The sequence below is a fragment of the Ornithorhynchus anatinus genome, chromosome 7, assembly GCF_004115215.2.
Source record: "Ornithorhynchus anatinus isolate Pmale09 chromosome 7, mOrnAna1.pri.v4, whole genome shotgun sequence".
Classification (NCBI taxonomy): Eukaryota; Metazoa; Chordata; class Mammalia; order Monotremata; family Ornithorhynchidae; genus Ornithorhynchus; species Ornithorhynchus anatinus.
This window is the reverse complement of record NC_041734.1, coordinates 38387731-38409814: the sequence shown is the minus strand read 5'-3', so window position 1 is coordinate 38409814 and position 22084 is coordinate 38387731. Positions and strand designations below refer to the sequence as shown.

Genomic DNA, 22084 nt, shown 5'->3' with positions numbered 1-22084 from the left:
TGGAGTTGTCCAGGCTTTGCTTGTTGACCACAGGCTGCCCATCCCCGTTCTACAGAATTTCCCATCTCCCTTCACCCAATCCTGTAAACAGAGTCACAACATCAGGCATAGATGCTGACATTCAGGATGTCTTTCTCTTTCTGCTAAGCAAAGTCTTTGCTTTCCATTTCTGCATATCCTGCACTTCCCTTTAATTATAACAATGTCAAGTATTAATGAAAAATTGTTTTAAATATCCTCAAACCAATTGTCATTATTTGAGCAAAACCCAAGGAAATATAATCTAAGAACACAATATTTTTATTTTGTCAAATTTTCTTTGACACTTGTTTAATGGCAGAAATTACAAAAACTATTATTGTACATGGTATATTGCTCAGCTCCTATGTTTCATGCAGAGGATGTGCTAGTATACTTTTATAATAAGTAGGATGGGTTAAGACTGTATTTTGATGCCCACATTTTTCTGCATTTTTTCACTCTGGATGGAGGCAGATTTCAGGTCACAGACTTCTTTGTGTTCATATCTTTGTCACTGAATCACCAACATTTTGAGATCAGACGCTTTAGCTTTTTTGATGGAGCACTGCCTGAGGAAAGTAAAAATGTTAGTGAGGAAGCAAAGCAATATCAATATTATGATAGTCTGATGCTCATAATGGAGTTATTTTTTCCCCCTCAGGAATTAAACTGAGAAGCATAAAGAACATAAATAAAAGTGAACACCCAATATAAATGGTCCACCTTCTGACACAGCTGGGCTACTATTAATGCATGTGCATGAAAATCCAGCAAGTCTAGCAGTCATTCCCAGGGAGATAGATAAAATCTTCAGTTCTCATCCACTTGCCCATGTAACTTTCCAGCACAATTCTCTCTTCGAAATTGGTACACTGTAGAGAAAGTGGGTTCTCTGGAAGATATAATTTTTAATGGTATTTTTTAAGGGCTTACCTTGTGCCAGGCACTGTATTAAGCACTGGGGTAGATACAGGCTAATGGTAATAATAATAATAATGGTACTTGTTAAGCACTTCTTGTGTGCCAAACACTGTTCTAAGAGCTGGGGTAGATATAGGTTAATCAGATTGGACATAGTCCATGTCCCACATGGAGCTTACAGTTTTAATCACCATTTAACAGATGAGGTAACTGAAGTAGAGAAGTGAAATGACTAGCTCAGGTCACACAGCAAAGTGGCGGAGTCAGGATTAGAACCCAGTTCTTCTGACTCCCAGGCCCATGCTCTAGACCATGCTGCTTCTCCACCCTCTTCTCACCACTTTTCCTCCCCAGATTTCATTTCTGCTCTTTCTTTTTGAAGGTGGGCCTGTTCCCTTTCTCTGTTATCTTAAGAACCTAACTCCCTAATTCCATTGAATCAATGATTTGTAAATTACTCTTGCATAAGACTTTCAAGAAAGCAAGTCTAGAGAAAAAGTCTATTCTAAATGTACTTTTTGAGGATTGTCTTCAGAGTACAAATTAATAAAATGGCCCCATGGAAGGATTTTAATATTCTACGAATCTATTAAATACGAACAAAAAATAAAACAGAATATGAAAACCCATTTCCTTCTCAACAGCAAACAAATATGAGCTCCAAACAAATCATAAGAGACTAGGGAAGGTAGCACAAGTTTCAGTGTACAATGAACTAAAGAACCATTTAACTCATTAATACACATGATGAGTTAGAACCAGTAAACTATAACAAAAGAGTTTTTCCTCAAGCAATTTAGAAGAGCAATGTAGCAGGCATTCTTAGTTTTCAGCCTCAGAAATTCCATTTCAGGCCACAAACCACTCTTCTTCAGTCAAAGTCATATTTGTTAATGCACCATAAAACCACTGTTTGGATTAACATAAAGGCAATTGCAAATGAGAAAAATCCCAGGTCTCCTACAAATGATATATTTATCTCAGTCGAGGCACAGTGGGCATCAGTAGTGCTATTTGGAGGAAGAGATGAATGGCAAACTTTCCAGCTGCATATAGCTCACCTAAGTCAGGACAATTGATCACCACCACCACTCAGAAAAAGCAATCCTTCTTCTCACTTGGCTTTACTGGTTATGACTTTTAGAGCAAAATACACCAGCATTCTTATTTCATTCACCCATTCAATAGTATTTATTGAGTGCTTACTATGTGCAGAGCACTGTACTAAGCACTTGGAATCTACAATTTGGCAACAGATAGAGACAATCCTTGCCCAGTGATAGACTCACAGTCTATACGGGGGAGACAGACAGCAAAGCAAAACAACAAAACAAAAACAAGATATCATCAAGATAAATGGAATCAAGGGCATGTATACTTCTTTAACAAAATAAATAGGGTAATAAATAATATATACAAATGAGCACAGTGCTGAGGGGAGGGGAGGGGGAAGCAGAAGGAAAGTAGGGGCTCAGTCTGGGAAGGCCTCTTGGAGGAGGTGAGCCCTCAGTAGTGCTTTGAAGAGGGGAAGAGAGTTAGTTTGGTGGATGGGAGGAGGGAGGGCATTCCAGAACAGTGGTAGAACGTGGGCCAGAGGTCGACGGCGGGATAAGCATGAACGGGGGATAGTGATGAGGTGAGCAGCAGAGGAGCGGAGTGTACAGGGTGGGTAGTAGAAAGAGAGAAAGGAAGTGAGGTAGGAGGGGGCAAGGTGATGGAGAGCTTTGAAGCCAAGAGTGAGGAGTTTTTGTTTCGTGTGAAGGTTGACAGGCAACCACTGGAGGTTTTTGAGGAGGAGAGTGAAGAGGAGGAGAATGACATGCCCGGAGCATTTTTGGAGTTCCTCAAGGGTCAGTTCTTGGCCCTCTTCTGTTCTCCATTTACACTCACTCCCTCGGTGAACTCATCCGCTCTCACGGCTTTGACTACCATCTCTACGCAGATGACACGCAGATCTACATCTCCGCCCCTGTCCTCTCCCCCTCCCTTCAGGCTCGCATCTCCTCCTGCCTCCGGGACGTCTCCACCTGGATGTCGGCCCGCCACCTAAAACTCAACATGAGCAAGACTGAGCTCCTCATCTTCCTTCCCAAACCCGGTCCGCTCCCAGACTTCTCTATCACCGTGGATGGCACGACCATCCTTCCCGTCCCGCAGGCCCGCAATCTCGGTGTCATCCTTGACTCGTCCCTCTCGTTCACCCACACATCCTATCCGTTACCAAGACCTGCCGGTTTCACCTCTACAATATCGCCGAGATCCGCCCTTTCCTCTCCACCCAGACAGCTACCTTACTATTACGGGCTCTCGTTATATCCCGGCTAGACTACTGTGTCAGCCTTCTCTCTGACCTCCCTTCCTCCTCTCTCGCCCTGCTCCGGTCTATTCTTCACTCCGCCGCCCGGCTCATCTTCCTGCAGAAACGATCTGGGCGTGTCACTCCCCTTCTTAAACAACTCCAGTGGTTGCCTATCGACCTCCACTCCAAACAAAAACTCCTCACTCTAGGCTTCGAGGCTCTCCATCACCTTGCCCCTTCCTACCTCTCCTCCCTTCTCTCTTTCTACCGCCCACCCCGCACGCTCCGCTCCTCTGCCGCCCACCTCCTCGCCGTCCCTCGGTCTCGCCTATCCCGCCGTCGACCCCCGGGTCACGTCCTCCCGCAGTCCTGGAACGCCCTCCCTCCTCACCTCCGCCAAACTGATTCTCTTTCCCTCTTCAAAACCTTACTTAAAAATCACCTCCTCCAAGAGGCGTTCCCAGACTGAGCTCCTCTTCCCCCTCTATTCCCTCTGCCATTCCCCCTTTACCTCTCCGCAGCTAAAGCCTCATTTTCCCCTTTTCCCTCTGCTCCTCCACCTCTCCCTTCCCATCCCCACAGCACTGTACTTGTCCGCTCAACTGTATATATTTTCGTTACCCTATTTATTTTGTTAATGAATTGTACATCGCCTTGATTCTATTTAGTTGCCATTGTTTTTACGAGATGTTCTTCCCCTTGACGCTGTTTGGTGCCATTGTTCTTGTCTGTCCGTCTCCCCCGATTAGACTGTAAGCCCGTCAAACGGCAGGGACTGTCTCTATCTGTTGCCGACTTGTTCATCCCAAGCGCTTAGTACAGTGCTCTGCACATAATAAGCGCTCAATAAATACTATTGAATGAATGAATGAATGTAGGAAGATGATCTGGGCAGCAGAATGAAAAATAGACTGGAGTGGGAAGAGACAGGAAGAAGGGAGATCAGAGAGGAGGCTGACACAATAATCTAGTCGCGATATTATGAGAACTTGACACTCTCACACTTATTTCACACTTTGGATGAGACCTATTGTTTTTGGTGCAGAAAATAACGTATTGGTGCAGAGAAGCAGCATGGCCTAGACAAGCAGTGTGGTCTGATGGCTACAGCACTGGGATCGGGAGTCAGAAGGACCTGGATTCTTATCCAGGTTCTGCTACTTGGTCTGTTGTGTGACCTTGACTTGCTTAGGGGCCTCAGTTACTCCATCTGTAAAATAGGGATTAAGACTGTCTCCATGTGAGAAATGGACGACATCCCAACTGTTTAGATCATATCTACTAGTACAGTTCCTGGCACATAGTAAACACTTAACAAGTACAATAAAAAAAAATAATAATGCTGATATTATTGGTAGGTTTCACTGATCCAGGGTTCCCTGATACTTGGAGATCCCCTCTTACTTTCTAAAACAACATGGCTTAAAAGACTAACTCACAAGTGATAGCCACAATTTCTGCTCAGACTACTTTAGGAAGGATTGGATTTTGAAGGTGGTTACGGCAGTGGCCGATGGCGGCAGCATCAAAGGAAGCAGCAGTGGCAGCAGCAAGGAGTACTTGGGTGGCAACAGGATTTGATGGGCTGCGTGGGATGAGGTAGGTGGGGATGGAGGAGGGAAAGGATCCAACTCACAGACGGGTTGGTCCAAGGAGAAATCCCAAAGGCTGACTTAATGGAATTGGTGGAGGCAGATCTGGAAGCTGATTTGGTTTTTGAGGGTGGCAAAGAGGGAAAAATGTGAGTGTGGGTGTGGGTGGAGGATGACGTCAAGAGTGAGGAAAGGTCAGACATGGAGAACTGGCAGGATGGTGGGGGTAAGAGACAAGTGCAGTAGAAAGGAAGTGAGGAACAAGTGTTTTTGCTATATGAGATAGATACAATTCTAAACAACCAAAGGCAAAAGAGCACTCAGACACTCGGACCCAGTTCTAGAATAATGTGCAATCGTATCAATGACAAACTGCTGGAGGTAAAAGTAGCAGAAAGCTTTCTTCAATCAACTGATGGTATTAACGGAACATTTAGTGTGTGCAGAATACTGTGCTAAAGTCTTAAGAGAATACAGTACAACAGAGTTGGTAAACACGTTCTCTCCCCAAAAGGAGCGTAGGTTTAGAGCTTAGTTTAGGTTTAGATGGTTTAGCTAGTAGGAGTTCTCTTCCCACTAGCCCACGTCTTTCAGTGAGATAGAATGGAAACTGATTCTTAGACTTGGACATTTTCCCTCTACTATTGAATAAATGGATTATGGAGGAGCTCACTAATATAATCCATTGCATACAATTTCTACTTTAATCAGAATCTAAACCTCAAAGTAATAGTATGTGCCTATGATTCATTCATTCAATAGTATTTATTGAGCGCTTACTGTGTGCAGAGCACTGTACTAAGCGCTTGGAACAGATAGAGACAGTCCCTGCCCTTTGACGGGCTTACAGTCTAACCGGGGGAGACAGGCAGACAAGAACAGTGGCAATAAATAGAGTCAAGGGGAAGAACATCTCATAAAAACAATGGCAAATAAATAGAATCAGGGTAATGTACATCTCATTAAACAAAATAAACAAAATAAACAGGGTGATGAAGATATATACAAAGCACTATGCATTAAGTGCTGGGACAAAAGTAAAAAAGGGCATGGATGAGAATTAGACATGGCCTCTGGCCCCTAAATTGGGATAAAGTAGGAGGAGGGGGCTGGGGACAGGCCTTGAGGAAAGATGAAACAATAAAAACAAAAAAGCAACAAGAAAGACAAGGATATATACAATGAGAGGAATAATAATAACGATAATAATGTTGGTATTTGTTAAGCGCTTACTATGTGCCAAGCACTGTTCTAAGCACTGGGGTAGACATAGGGGAATCAGGTTGTCCCACATGGGGCTCACAGTCTTAATCCCCATTTTACAGATGAGGGAACTGAGGCACAGAGAAGTTAAGTGACTTGCCCACAGTCACACAGCTGACAAGTGGCAGAGCTGGGATTCGAACTCATGAGCCCTGACTCCAAAGCCCGTGCTCTTTCCACTGAGCCACGCTGCTTCTCTGCAGTACTGTGGCTGGAGAAGCAGAGCTTTAGGGATGAGGGATGAGAAGCAGCATGGCCTAGTGGATAGAGAATTCTAATCCAGGTTCTGCCACTTATCTGGTTGACCTTGGGCAAGTCACTTAACTTAACCTCATTTTGTAAAATAGGGATTAAGACTGCGAGCCCCATGTGGGACATGGATTATGTCCAAACTGATTATCTTGTCTCTACCCCAGCATTTACAACAGTGCCTGGCACATAGTAAGCACTTAACAAATACCATTCTAAAACACAGAGCAACTTGCACTGTAAAAGGAGGAAATGTTGAATGGATAGAAGAAATGTCAAGGAAGCCTGTAGAGAAACTGTAAAGTTACTACTTTCACTGGCCATGTCCTGTGACAGTGACTTCATAGTTATTTTAGTCTCCAGCTAAGAAGCAATTCTGATCCATTTTTTTACAGTTTCCCACCAAGTTACCTTTCTAAATGTGCTTGGGCAGAGCTGTGTAAAAGGGCCCCTTGGTGAGAAGCTGCCAGAATCAATAGGGTAAAGGGTCTCATGCTGCTCTGGGTCAGGCTGTGCATGTTTATTTCTTGTGGGAAGGATCCCATGGCACTTGTTTCCAGGCTGAGGGCCCAATCCCCCAGGAGAGTTCAATCGCCTTCCAGCCAAGTGAAGATTTTATCTTTTTTCTTGATCTCAGTTGACTTCATTAAAAAAGTGGTTGTGGCTTTTGTTGTTGTTGCTATCCTGCTGAGGTTTTTCTCACTCGGTAAAGTTGAAGTTGACAGTGTCCTTGTCCTACTATTTCCATAATGCCAATGAACACCACACACTTCTTGTCTGGTCTGTTCATGTTTCTAGCTTCTTGGGCTAATACAGCTTGCCATACCACTCTAGGCACTCTGCCATTTGCCTCTCCTCAGAGTCACCTGTAAACTATTTGTGCAGTGGCTTACAGGTTCCCCTTAAACCAGAAACATACCCATTCCAAAATGCAACTCTCCCACTGTCTTTCTCTGGAGTTTGGACTTTGGATTTCATAAATCATTTCCATATACTATATTGATTTTTGCAATGAGTGAAGTGCAAATGCACACTCAATTCAACAGAATCTGCTTCCATTTTTAGTGCACAGCTAAAGGCATTAGCTACTTGAAAGTACATTTGCTTCACACTTCCAACCCCCTACCCCCAACCACATACCTTTCTCCTGTAGTCTGTGGAAAGATAGGAGCAACTTCTAAAAGAAATTTTGCTTGGTATTTTCTCTTTTAAAAAACAAAATTATTTAAAAGGTGGAAGGGTGGCAGGAATAGCCTTCAGGTTCATGAAGACTTTTTTTATCACAGAGGGAAGCAGCATGGAGGGAATCATTGTGGCTTATTGGCAAGAGCACAGGCTTGGGAGTCAGAGGACGGGGGTTCTAATCCCAGCTCAGTCACTTGTCTGCTGTGAGACCTTGGGCAAGCCACTTAACTTCTCCATGCCTCAGTATCTCCTCTGTAAAATGGGGATTAAGACTGTGAGCCCCATGTGGGATAACCTTGTATTTACCCCAGAGCTTAGAACAGTGCTTGGCGCATAGTAAGCACTTAACACATACCATAATTATTATAATTATAGATGGTGACAATATGACTTTTACAAAGGATACTATAAGAGGGGAAAAAAGACAAAAACCAGAAAGGTTCATGTTAAATACAAGAAAAGACCGCCTCACTGTCAGACTCTGAGTTGAGTTGCATATCCCTTGAGGGCGACTGAGTTTTTTACTTTTATTTAGTTCTATTGTTCACTTCCAAGCTCTAAGTGCAGATAAATATGATTGATTAATGACACTGCCTTAAAGGCCTAGTAAAATACTTTGCCCACAGTATGAACCAGATAAACTTTACTGAATGAATGAGTTATAACTTTCACTCTAAGGACTACTCTTGCGATCTTGGTTCCCCAGTTCCTTTTCTAAAAGGTGAAAAAAAAAGAAATCATGCTTTCGCCTCAGCTCCCAGAGGTGTTTAATCTTCTGCAAAGGAAAGTTGCCCTCAGAAAGAAAATCATATAAATGCCCCTTATAAAGCACAAGGAGAGGTGGACACTATCCTCTTCCTTCTTGATTGGTGATAGTTTCATTAGCAGACAAAATGGGAGTCTTGAAAGGTTCATTGATTTACTATTTCTCCTGTTTAGGGAGTAATAATCAGATGGAAGTCACCCTCTTCCTTCTTCAGATTTAATCAGAATTCCCTCTCTAATAAGCCCATAACCTTGACATTATTCTTGACTCATCTGTCTCATTCAACCACATATTTAACCTGTCTCCAAATCCTGTTGGTCGCTAAAATCCACCCTTTCCTCTCCAACGAAACTGCTACCATGTTAATGCAAGAATTTATCCTCCTTTCCTGACTTGGGTACTCCATCAGCCTCTTTGCTGACCTCCATGCCTCCTATCTCTCTCCAGTCCAGTCCATACTTTACCCTGCTTTGCGGATCATTTTTCTACAAAAAACATCCAGTCCATGTTTCTCCAACTCCTCAAGAACCTCCACTGGTTGCCAAACCTGCATAAAAAAGAAATCCTTTACTATTTGCTTTAAAGCGCTCAATCACCTTGCCCCCTTCTACTTTATCTCCATGATTTCCTACTACATCCCAATCCACATACTTCCCTCCCGTTGCCAAACTACTCACTGCATCTCAATCTTGTCTATCTTGCCACCAACCTATTACCCACATTTGCCTCTGGCCTGGAATGTCCTCCTGCTTCGCATCTGACAATTACTCTCCTCACCTTCAAAGACTCATTAAGAGTACATTTCCCCAAAGGGGGTCTTCCCTGACTAAGCCCTCATTTCCTCTTCTCCCATTCCCTTTGGTGTCATCCTTGCAACTGGATTTTCACCCTTTGTTCACCCCTCCCTCAGCCCCATAGCACCTTTGTACCTATTTTATTTATTTATTTACATTAGTGTTAGTCTCCCCCTCTAGACAAAGCTCAGTGTGAGCAGGGAACATATCTACCATCTCTGCTATATTGGACGCTCCCAAGCACTTAGTACAGTTTCAGCACATAGTAAGTCCTCAATAAATGATTGATTCTAGTTCTTTGAAACTGTAATTTTTTCCATTTAAATCACCATATAAATCTATAATTCATTCCACTTATACAATAGATTACATATTATGCATTAATTTTATAATTTTTCACTTCTTTCCCCTGTAAGAAAAACAATTTTACCTAAATCTAATCATTCCATGCCTGACTTGCAGTCCTTGAAGTTTCAAATATACTGTGGGTTTATACACAGACTTTCTCTTGAGATTTAAAATTTTTAGCCAGGGTGTGTTAATTCTCAACATTTTCTAAATTCCCTCTATTATCCAGAACAAAATGCTGAATGTAACAAATTCCTCAGGAAAATAATTTCTGCAGCACATAAAGATGTAATCTATGAAATCAATTAATGAAGTAGATTTTTTAGATGAGTAAGAAGCTATTTGTGAAATGACCCATGTGACAAGAGAATGTAGGTCAGGTTTTTGTTTTAAGCCAAGTTTCCATATGTTACAGCTCACTATAGAACTGACCTAGCTTTCCAGCAGGATAACAAAACAAATGCTCTATTGTGTATTTTTCTTTCAAAATTTTAAATCCATTTTTCACAGGCTAATGCTACACAAACAAAATTCAGAACATAGCTGAAATATATAGATATGAATCACAAACAGTTACTGGAATGCTGCTTTTTTAAAAAAATTGATGAGCCTTAAAAACAATTTTGCGGGCTGAAACCTCAAGTGGAATAATTTCATGAAACCTTTTTTTTCAGACCACCATAACAAAAATTAAAGTAAAGTAATGCATTATTAAAAATTACCTTAATCCAAGTGAAAAACACTTTTCCAATTGCTAGATGGTGATACACCTGCATCAAAAAAGATTTTCTCATTCATCTTTTCTAGGGCATCATTAATATGCTTATGTGGTTGGAGAGATTGCCTTTAAGGTCAAACTAAGTCTAAATATTTCAAATTGGTTCTCTTTTAGACTTTCATTGTTTAACTTTCTGAATGCTATAACAATTTTTTAGGACTCCAAAAAGATAAATAGATGATTTCCTCACATTGGAGACTTGGAATGACCAAATATTCTTACATTTCAAAGTAATCACAGAGATCTTATCTACATTCAGGAAGCTGAAATTTCATTCATTCATTCATTAGTATTTATTGAGCGCTTACAATGCGCACAACACTGTACTAAGTGCTTAGAATGTACTATTTGGCAAAAGATAGAGACCATCCCCACCAAGTAACATAAAGATGTCAAAGTCTAAGCGGGGGAGGCAGACAGCAAAGCAAAACAGAACAAGACAACATCAAGACAACATCATCAAGATAAATAGAATCATAGAGATATACACATCATTAAAAAAATAAATAGGGTAATAAATAATATATACAAATATGCACAGTGCTGAGCGGAGGGGAGAGAGCAGAGGCCAGGAGAAGGGGAAAGGGGAGGGGAGGAGGAGCAGAGGGAAAGGGGGGGTTCAGTCTGGGAAGGCCTCCTGGAGGAGGTGAGCTGTCAGTAGGGCTTTGAAAAGGGGAAGAGAGTTAGTTTGGTGGATGTGAGGAGGGAGGGTATTCCAGGACAGTGGTAGGACTTGGGCCAGGGGTTGACTGCGAGACAGGAATGAACTGGAGACCGTGAGGAGGTGAGCGGCAGAGGAGTGGAGTGTACGGGGTGGGCAGTAGAAAGAGAGAAGGAAGGTGAGGTAGGAGGAGGCAAGGTGACAGAGAGCTTTGAACACAAGAGTGAGGAGTTTTTGTTTCGTGTGAAGGTTGATAGGCAACCACTGGAGGTTTTTGAGGAGGGGAGTTTTTTGAAGAGGGCAGCGGAATGAAGAATAGACTGGAGTGGGGAAAGACAGGAGAAAGGGAGATGCGAGAAGAGGCTGACACAATAATCTAGTCGGGATATTATGAGAGCTTGTACCAGCATGATAGCAGTTTGGATGGCGAGGAAAGGGCGGATCTTGGCGATATTGTGGAGGTGAGACCGGCAGGTGTTGGTGACGGATTGGATGTGTGGGGTGAATAGAGAGCGGAGTCAAGGATGACACCAAGGTTGCGGGCCTGTGAGACGGGAAGGATGGTCGTGAGGTCCACAATGACAGGGAAGTCAGGGAGAGGACAGGGTTTGGGAGGGAAGATAAGGAGCTCAGTCTTGGACATGTTGAGTTTTAGGTGGCGGGCAGACATCCAGGTGGAGACGTCTGGAGGCAGGAGGAGATACGAGCCTGGAAGGAGGGGGAGAGGACAGGAGAAGAGATGTAGATTTGGGTGTCATCTGCGTAGAGATGATAATTGAAGCCGTGGGAGCGAATGAGTTCACCAAGGGAGTGAGTATAGAGGATATAAATTTATGCAGCTCACCTGGAGTCTCAGAGTATTTTTACATGTATTTCTACCCAATAGATATAACAGGCAATATTTTTGTGAAAACCTGAAATCTTTCATGTTTAACTTATTTCATGCCACCTACTGATCTCTGCATTTCACTAGCAATTGAAGACTGAATAAAGGGAGAGCAGAGAATAGCAGAATAAAATGTAGTCTTTGTTCTTCATATCTTGAAAACATTTTTCTTCCTCATCAGGGTTCATCCTGTTCTGTCTAAGCTATTCTGCCTTTCTTAAAGATAAAAGCCACTCCTGGAAGGATTAAAATGTTTCAAAAGCAGTGCACACAGAACTGCAGCTTGTCAAAGGGAGCAAGGCTTCCACTGAGCAAGAGGAAGTTTCCTGAGGTTCCAAGCTGATATTCATCCAACCACAACCATTTTCTGGCTAAGAAAGGGGAAAACACACGAACAAAACACAACTGTTAGGCACTTTGGAGGGTTTTCTGATAAATACAAAAAAATGATCACTTTGGATCACAGAGAAGCACAGATCACAGAGAAGCAGCATGGCTCAGTGGAAAGAGCCCGGGCTTGGGAGTCAGAGGTCATGGGTTCGAATCCCGGCTATGCCACTTGGCAGTTGTGTGACTGTGGGCAAGTCACTTAACTTCTCTGTGCCTCAGTTACCTCATCTGTAAAATGGGGATTAACTGTGAGCCTCACATGGGACAACCCAATTACCCTGTATCTACCCCAGCACTTAGAACAGTGCTCTGCACATAGTAAGCGCTTAGCAAATACCAACATTATTTAGGCTAAGTACTATCTGGAAATTTGCTTTCACATGGCCATTACTGTCTGGGTCCTGACTTCTGAACTGGAAGATATAGGTGCTGTTAGCTTCACTTGGGTCAACTTTCTCTGAACTACAGCTACAAAGATACATAGCTGGGAAAGAGACACAATTCCCTCAGACAGAATATAGCTTTACAGGAGTGAATAGTAATACAATTTTAATTTTACATCAAATTTATCAAAGAATATCAACATATTTCTGGTATATTGCTCACCAGACAGAATTCCCTCGGACAGAATATAGCTTTACAGGAGTGAATAGTAATACAATTTTAATTTTACATCAAATTTATCAAAGAATATCAACATATTTCTGGTATATTGCCTTGATAGAGCAGAATGTGGCAGTGTTTTTTCTTATTGGAGAGATGAGAACAAGTATGCTTTTGCTGGTGCTCAAAGCAAGAGAGCCGATCATAAATTATTTATTTATATTGTAAATTAATTATTTATATTTATGTCTGTCTCCTCCTCTAGAATGTAAGCTCACTGTAGGCAGGGGATGTGTCTATCAACTCTATTGTATTGTTCTCTCCCAAGCACTTAATACAGTGCTTTGCACACAGTAAGCTTAGACTCAGTTCTGTGAGGGATAGAGACTGTGCCTACCTAATTAACTGGCACCTACCCCAGCGCTGAGAACAGTGTTTGACACATAGTAAGTGCTGAACAAATATTATTTTTAAAATAAATAAATGAAAAATATTGGACAAGAACTGAGCACTCATGATTCCCAAAGTAGAGTCCCCTTCAAATCTGCCAGATCTCATCTCTCCTCATTTTTCCAGCACTCCTAAAATTCTACCAATTTCAGAAAGCCTTCCCTTGATTAACTCCCAACACCCAAAACTGGGTCAACTCCTGGCAGACAAAGATTATGTCTTTTGTTTCTAGGGTGCTTTTCCAGGAGCTTGATACAGTATTCTGACAATGGTCAATGACAACTACAATACCTATCATGAAATTCAATTAATATTTTTCTATTGATGCTTAAAACTGAGGGCTCGTGGATTAACAGGGCATATGAAAAAAAATCAAGATGTCTCTTTCTTACCTGTCTGCTTTCTTTTCCTGCTACACCCCTGCTTGAATTTTTCATTCCTCCCAAGATAAATTTCTAACTGTACCTAACTTGGAATTCTCCAGTCTCTGACATCATTCAGAACTACTGCCCTTCATGGAACTTCTGCTTCTCTTCAATCCACCAAACCACAACCCTCCCCACCTGCAAAGCTCTCCTGAAAAGCAAACTCCTTCAAAAGAACATTTTCTGATGAATTCCCACCTGATTAAAGATTGATTCCTGGGCATCAGTTGATATTTATCAAACATCTACAAAGTGGAAAGGACTGATGCGCTTGGCAGAATACTACTGAAGCCAACATATGTCAACTTGCCTGTCTCATTTAAGGTGCTCAATAAATGTGGTTGATGTTGAAGCAAAAGAAGGAGATTAAAACACCTCCAATAATTCCATTGTCCAATAATTCATACCCAAAATTACACATAATTCAAATCACGGCACAAGTTCTACGGTGGAGAATCAGTAAGAACAGGTCCCTGAGACAATTCTGTCTTAAATAGCAGATGAAACAAATACTGCATAAATGAAATTCAGTTAATGATGATTCAGCCAGTATAGTTGAGGATTCATTTTAATTTCTTCTTCTCTTGTGAAAACTTGCTTTTATTAGAGCAGAAAGAAAATTCAGTCACTCATATCTAATTAATAATGGCCTAATGAAAAGAGCACGAGGCTTGGGAGTCAGAGGACCTGAGTTCTAATATCATTTGCCACCTTCAAAGTCCTACGGAAATTAGATCTCCTGCCAGACCTTTTCCTGACTAAGCACTCACTTCCCTTATTGCTCCCTTCCCGCCCTCTGCATCACCAATGCACTTGGGTCTGCATGGCCCAGTAGGTAAAGCCTGGGCCTGGGAGTCAAAAGGACCTGGATTCTTGTCCCTGCTACAACCGCTTGTCTGCTGTGTGACCTTGGGCAAGTCACTTCACTTCTTTATGCCTCAGTTACCTCACCGGTAAAATGGGGATTAAGACTGTGAGCCCCATGAGTGACAGGGACTGTGTCCAACCTTATTATCTTCTATCTACTCCAGTGCTTAGAACAGTGAAACATAGTAAGCCCATAACAAATAGCATCATTATTACTATTATTACTCCTTAAACACTTTTAGATACTCACCCAGCCCCACAGCCCTTATGTACATAACCTTATACTCTGCTGCTTCATGGCATAATGGATAGAACACAGGCCTGGGAGTCAGAAGGTCATGGGTTCTAATCCAGGCTCTGCCACTTGTCTGCTGTGTGACCTTGGATGAGTCACTTAACTTCTCTGGGCCTCAGTCACCTCATCTGTAAAATGGGAATTGAGACTGTGAGCCTCAGGTGGGACAGGGACTGTGTCCAACCCAATTTGCTTGTATCCAGCCCAGCACCGTACAGTGCCTGGCACATAGTAAGCGCTTAATAAATACCATTACTATTATTGTTATTATTTTAAAATAGACTGTAAGCTCCTTGAGGACAAAGATCATGTCTACTGACTACACATTACTCTTGCCAGCTCTGCACACAAAATGCACTCAATAAGTATTGATTTATGATTGATTTCCCCCAAGGGAAATCACTGTCCATCACTGTGCTTTAAAAATGCCTCGCCTCATTCCCCTGCCCTCAAGCCGGCATTTGCTGTTACCAGAATGGGCAGACTTTGGGAAGCAGTGTGGCCTAGTGGAAAGATCACGGGTCTGGATGTCAGAGGACCTTGATTCTAACCCCGGCTCTGTTATATGTCTGCTGTGTGTGACCTTGGGCAAGGTCTCTAGGCCTCAGTTACCTCATCTGTAAAATGGGGATTGAGACTGTGAGCCCCATGTGGGATAGGGACTGTGTTCAACCTGATTACCTTATATCTACCCCAGCCCTTAGAACAGTGCTTTGCAATAGTAAGTGCTTAACAAATACCACAGTAAAGCAGCGTGGCTTAGTGGAAAGAGCACGGTCTTGGGAGTCAGAGGTCGTGGGTTCTAATCCTGCCTCCACCACTTGTCTGCTGTGTGACCTTGGGCCAGTCACTTCACTTCTCTGGGCCTCAGTTCCCTCATCTGTAAAAATGGGGATTAAAAAATGTGAGCCCCACATGGGACAATCTGATGACCCTGTATCTACCCAGTGCTTAGAACAGTGCTCTGCACATAGTAAGCATTTAACAAATACCATCATTATTATTGTTATATTTAACACTGCCACCCCTGGCAGTTTTAAATGCCTTGCATCCTCTCCCCACCTACAATGACTGCTTTCGGTACCAGAAAATAATATTTTTACTTTCACCCCTTTATTATGTGACACCAACAAACGAAACAAAAAACAACTGCTTAAGTACTTCAGAGGGTTTTCTGGTGAATATAAAAAAGTGATAATTTTAAGCTATCTGGAAATTTGCTTTCACATGACCATTACTGGCTGGGTCCTGACTTCTGACCTAGAAGAATATTTACTGTGTGCAGTTCTGGCCACTGTATTTTAAGAAGAAATTAGAGAGTTATAAAAGGTTCAGAGGCAAGCAACCAAGAGAATGGGGTAGATTCTTGTATGAAGGTCAACTAAAAAGAATGGGACTTTTCAATCTTGCAAAACAAGAGCTGAGAGGGGCCACAGTTGAAAGGTAGAACAGAGTGGCTCACTAAATTTCACAACACCAAGATGGAAGACACCTATTAAAGGTTGAAGGATGAGACATCCATAACAGACACTGAGTGGAAAAAAAACAATCAAAGATTTTGAAGGGATTATAGACAGAATATCACCACCTATTAGGGTGAATATCCAGGAGACAAATATAACAATAATAACTGCGGTATTTGTTAAGTGCTTACCATGTGCCAGGTACTTTATTAAGTGCTGGGGTGGATACAAGCAAATTGGGTTGCTCGCTGTCCCCGCGCTGCATGGGGTTCGCAGGCTCAAACTCCATTTTACAGATTATGTAATTGAGGCCCAGAGAAGTGAAGTGACTTATCCAAAGTCACACAGCAGACAAGTGGTGGAGCCATGATGAGAACCTATGCCCTCTGACTCCAAGGCCCAGGCTCTATCCACTACGCTATGCTGCTTCACAGCACTAGCACAGAACTATCACCCATTTCCTTAAGCATCCCATCACCACCCTCAAAGACAGAATGCTGGACTAGATGAACAATTTATTTTTTCCTCTCCAGCTGTGATTACTTATTGGTCTGGGTTTTTCAGCTATAAGGAAGAAACCTGGGGCCAATTTAAATAATGAGATGAGCAAATCTGGATCTTTTTAGGTACAGATGGAAGATTATGTTTTAAGCAACACTGAATAATTCCTGAGAGAGGTAGGACTTGTCCGGTAGCTCTCAACACTCTTTGTCTTATTTTGAGTTATGATAGGAGTAATGAGTAAGAGAACAGAGATTAAAATGAGATCAATGAAATTGTTTTCAGTAGGAATGCTAATGCACATTCTTCAAAATTTTATATTATTCTCATGAATTCTTCTCTTCTGAAACACATCAAGTCTAATGGAGGAACATCACTTTTTCATGTAAATACTAACAGGGCACACCAAACTGGTGATGCTAGTTTCTTTACAAAAGGGAGAATGGGTTTAATTAGGAAGAGCACTATGGTTGATATGACTCACTGGCCTTGACATTATGGGAAAAAGAATGATTTTGAAGACAACTTTCCCAGTGGAAAATGCATTATGTGGCCAAATCTTTCACTCAGATCCATATCCATTGCATCTGAAGAGAACCTAATATGGTAGGGAGACTGTTTCTGAAGCCACAAATCCTGGCCCTTCCCCCAGGCCACTCTGGAAACTCTGCTGTCAACATGTTCTCCTGATTGATAGGCAGAATTTATTGTTCTTGAAGTTGGTTTACTTGCTCGGCCTATGAATCTCATTGTTTTGTCCCCAAATTCATGACGGGGGTTGTTTTGCCTATGGCTCGTTTTCCTCATCTCTCGTAGTTATTATCCACATAAGCAAAAGCTGTGAGATGGGGGAAGCATAGTTATTTTCTCAAATTGGGAACAAAAACATACAGAGAAGTGTGGCCTAATGGAAAGGGAACTTGACTGGGAGTCAGGAGACCTGGGTTCTAGTCCACTTGCCTGCTCTGTGACCTTGGTTAAGTCATTTAAAATCTTTGGGCCTCAGTTTCCTCATCTGTTAAATTGAAGTAAAATACCTGTTCTCTCTTCTTCTTAGATTTTGAGAACCTTGTGGAACAGGGACTATGCCTCATCTGATTATCTTGCATCTAACCTTAGTACTTAATGAATACTGTTATTATTATTATCAGCACTATCAGAAAGTTAATCATTTAAAAGTTTACATAAAGTTAGTCTTATAACTAAAGGCCCTTAATAGGAATATGAAAGATTCACAACTTCCTGATGCTACTGATTGGGTTCTTAGATTAAAAATCAATACTTGAAGTCAATTACAAGCCTCAATTTCAGAAACTCTGCCCTCTGGCAATATAGTGAAATAAATTATTATTATTATTTCATTTAAGCATTTACTATGCATGAAGCACTATTCTAAGCACTGAAGTATAAACAAGTTAATCAGGTTGGACACAATCCCTGTCCCATATTGGGATCACATTCTAATCAAGTAATGAATCAATGGTTTTTATTGAGCTCTTACTTGTGTGCAGAGCACTATACTAAGCACTTGGGAGACTACAATATAACAGGTGGTAGACATGTTCCCTGGCCACAGTGAGCTTACAGTCTAGAGGGGGAGACAGACATTAATATAAATAATTTATCATATTTAATTGATATGTACATAAGTACTGTGGGGCTGAGGGTGGGGCTATTACCTAAGTCTAAATAAGAGGGAGATCAGACATTGAATCCCCATTTTACAGATGAGGAAACTGGGGCACAGACAAGTTAAGAGATTTGCCCAAGGTCACAAAGCAGGCAACTGGCAGAACTGGGATTAGAACCCAGGTCTTCTGACTCCCAAAACTGTGCTCCTTCCACCAGACTACATTGCAATCTGAATACAGAAAGAACCAAAGAAACATTTCAAACTTTACTACTCCTTCCTATTTTAGAGTAGGCTGGAAGGTTTGGAAGACAAGTGTGGAAAAGTTAAATCCCAAGCCAATTTAGAACACAAGCAGGAAAACACATTCACATTTTCTTTCTCTTGTCTAGGTTTGATTTTATCTATCCTCATTTTACAGATAGGGAAATTAAGGCCCAGAGCATTTAAGTGACTAGCCCACAGATCATATATTCTAAATAATCTATTTATATTTACATTAATGTCTGTCTCTCCCTCTGGACTATAAACTCATTGTGGGAAGAGAACGTTTCTACCAGCTCTGCTAGTATGGTGCTCTGCACACAGTAAGCACTCAATAAATATTGGGAATGGATCCAATTGAAGAGAAAGGGTAAAAAATGTATGTTAAACTTGAGTTTCATTGACAATTACACTGAGGCTTGAGTTTCAAGTGAGTCTTTGAAGGGAGAGTAAGGTTCTTTGTCAGATATAAACAAAGTCCAGGGTGTTTTACTTACAAATACCAAGAGGCTAGGATCAGCAGGCCAGAATCACTGGATTAACAGGGAGTTAACACTAAAATATACCACAAGTACTTATTGGTAGGGAATCCTTGGGTCTTATTTTCTTCTCTCCTCAAACTGCTGAGCCTTGATAGGGAGTGAAGTTCTAAGGTGTTTTATTTAATAATTGAGTAAAAAGTTTAAGTTTTTGTAATGGTTTCAAAATTAAGAAAGTATGCTGCTCAATGAGAAACCCAGAGGAATTCAACACAAAGTGTTGAAAGTGGGATTTAATTTATGCAAGATAAGCTTCTCCTTCCTTCCCTTCTCCCTCACCATCAAGCAAAAGCTCCTCACACCTGGCTTTCAAGACTTTCTATCAGGTCTTCTCATCTTACATATTTGCCCCCTTTCCCCACTGCTATGCAGGTCTGAATTTTGACTCCTCTCATGCTCACTTTCTAATTGTAATAATAATAATAATGTTAGTATTTAAGTGCTTACTAATAATAATGTTGGCATTTGTTAAGCACTTACTATGTGCAGAGCACTGTTCTAAGTGCTGGGGGAGATACAGGGTAATCAGATTGTCCCACATGATGCTTACAGTCTTAATCCCCATTTTACAGATAAGGTAACTGAGGCACAGAGAAGTGAAGTGACTTGCCCACAGTCACACAGCTGACAAGTGGCAGAGCTGGGATTCAAACTCATGACCTCTGACTCCCAAGCCCGTGCTCTTTCCACGGAGCCACGCTGCTTCCCTATGTGTCAAGCACTGTTCTAAGCACTCGGGTAGATACAAGGTAATGAGGCTGTCCCACGTAGGGCTCACAGTCTTCATCCCCATTTACAGATGAGGTGACTGAGGCACATAGAAGTTAAGCGACTTGCCCAAGGTCACACAGCTGACAGGCAGCAGAGCCAGGATCAGAACCCATGACCTCTGACTCCCAAGCCCAAGCTCTTTCCACTGAGCCATGTTTACTCTTGACCTTCCTGCCTCCAATCCCTTGTTCATACTCTTCTCCAAATGTGGAATTTATACTAGGGAAATTTATTTCTTCATTTTCTTTGAAATTCCATTCTAATTGGCATTAGTCTGTTGTTAACATTTAAAGAAGCGGTGTCAAAACTACTTAGATATTACTCTTTTTTGTGTTTATCGAGATCAGGAAAATTGCCCATCTAGGAATCTGTATTTTCTTTAATAGAACAAGAATCCTGGCCAATTCTTTTGACCTTTCTGCTACATTAAGTGGAGTATAAGGAGAATTTTTCCAAATGTGAAGAGGTTGAAATGATTGCCCCTGCTGAAGGGGTTGTGGTATTCCTCAGCAAAGGGAAAGATATTTGACCTTAAGGATCAAGGAGGATGGCGTAGCAGGCAAGATTACACTCATTCCCTAGTGCTAAAGATTCTAATGATCAACAAATGTGTGTGATTCATCTTTTTGTTTTCAAGACAAGCCCACTGATCTCAAAGGAATTTAATATTTATTTACTTTGGAAAAGCATTACCAACTGAAGCGATCACACTTACTTGGCATCAGAGACCAGTGAAGTAAAATTCAGTTTGTGCTTTGTCCTAAAGATCAACTTCTTGATTCTGAGCTCCAGAATGGAGGCAGGATGTGAAGGAGTGGAAATGGCAAAGAAGTCCAGCTGGGAGGGGACTGGAGATCCATCTTTAGCTCTTTTGTTTTGTCCATGAAGAAACTTTGGATGGTCTTGAAGGTTTAAAGCCTCCAAAAGAAAAAAAAAAGTCAGAATTAATTTTAAAGCACTTTTATCAATTGAGGAAACCATCTGTTTTTATGATTAACTCAAGATCTTGATACATTTTTAATAGTCTTTGTTAAACACTTATTGTTTGCCAGTCACTGTTCTAAGTGCTAGGGTAGAGAGAAGCAGCGTGGCTCAATGGAAAGAGCCCGGTCTTGGGAGTCAGAGGTCATGGGTTCTAGTCCTGGCTCCACCACTTGTCAAGTGTGTGACTTTGGGCAAGTCACTTCACTGTGCCTCAGTTCCCTCACCTGTAAAATGGATATTAAGACTGTGAGCCTCACGTGGGACAACCTGATTACCTTGTATCCTCCCCGGTGCTTAGAAACAGGGCTTGGCACATAGTAAGCGCTTAATACCAATATTATATAAGATAATCAGGTTGGACACAGAACATGTCCCAAAATGGGCTCACAGTATTAATCCCCACTCTCCAGAAGAGTTAACTAAGATACAGTGAAGTGAAGTGATTTGTCCAATATCACACAGGGGACAATAGACAGAGCCAGGATTAGAAGCCAGGTTCTTCTGTCTCCCAGGCTCATGTCCTATGCACTAGCCAAACACTGTTCCTCCATTCTCCCTTACTGTTCAGGAATGATGGAAATAGTCTTAGCCAAAAGAAAAAAAGAAAAGATTATCTGCTTTTGATTCTCATTGTTATGTCTGAGTGGCTACAACAATCAAAATCATGAAGAGTTACAGTACGATATAGTTGCATCCTCATTTCAAACAACCACAAAATCAGAGATACATCAGACATTAATTGCTGCCTTAGCCTAGGATCCATAAATCCCTCTCAATATTGTGTCCAATCATTAACGGAAAACCAGTTCCCTCCTCACCCCCTCCTCTGCCTCCACTGCATTGCTTCCTCATTAGTGACATGGTCAGGTTAGGTTTGTCCCTTCTGGAAATGCTCAGAAGGAGGTCACAGGTAGTCCACAGGAATAGAAGAGACTGAGATTTCTTCTCTCCTGCCTTGATTCTTTACTACTGTCAGCCGAGGTGAGATAAACACCCTCAGCTGTTTCCAGGCCTGGCCTTTCCATTTGTTAATTGTTTTCAGTGAGGTGAGAGTCTTTGTTGTTATATTGTATTCATATTGTGGCTACTACAATAGTGTTGTCAACTTTCATTTCATTAGAAGTAAAATGGGCATGATA

General features: G+C 41.7%; 1 long non-coding RNA gene across 2 annotated transcripts; it reads right to left on the bottom strand.

The window, feature by feature from the left end:
* Nucleotides 1–341: 341 nt before the first annotated feature.
* LOC114813155 lies at nt 342–21864 on the bottom strand. 2 transcript variants are annotated; one of them, XR_003760786.2, is made up of 3 exons: nt 21764–21864; nt 20677–20879; nt 342–590 (listed from the first exon to the last, which is right to left on the bottom strand). It is a non-coding gene; the product is annotated as an uncharacterized LOC114813155 (long non-coding RNA). The 2 variants fall into 2 exon arrangements; XR_005660161.1 differs by lacking the exon at nt 342–590 and adding an exon at nt 10159–10208.
* Nucleotides 21865–22084: the final 220 nt, after the last annotated feature.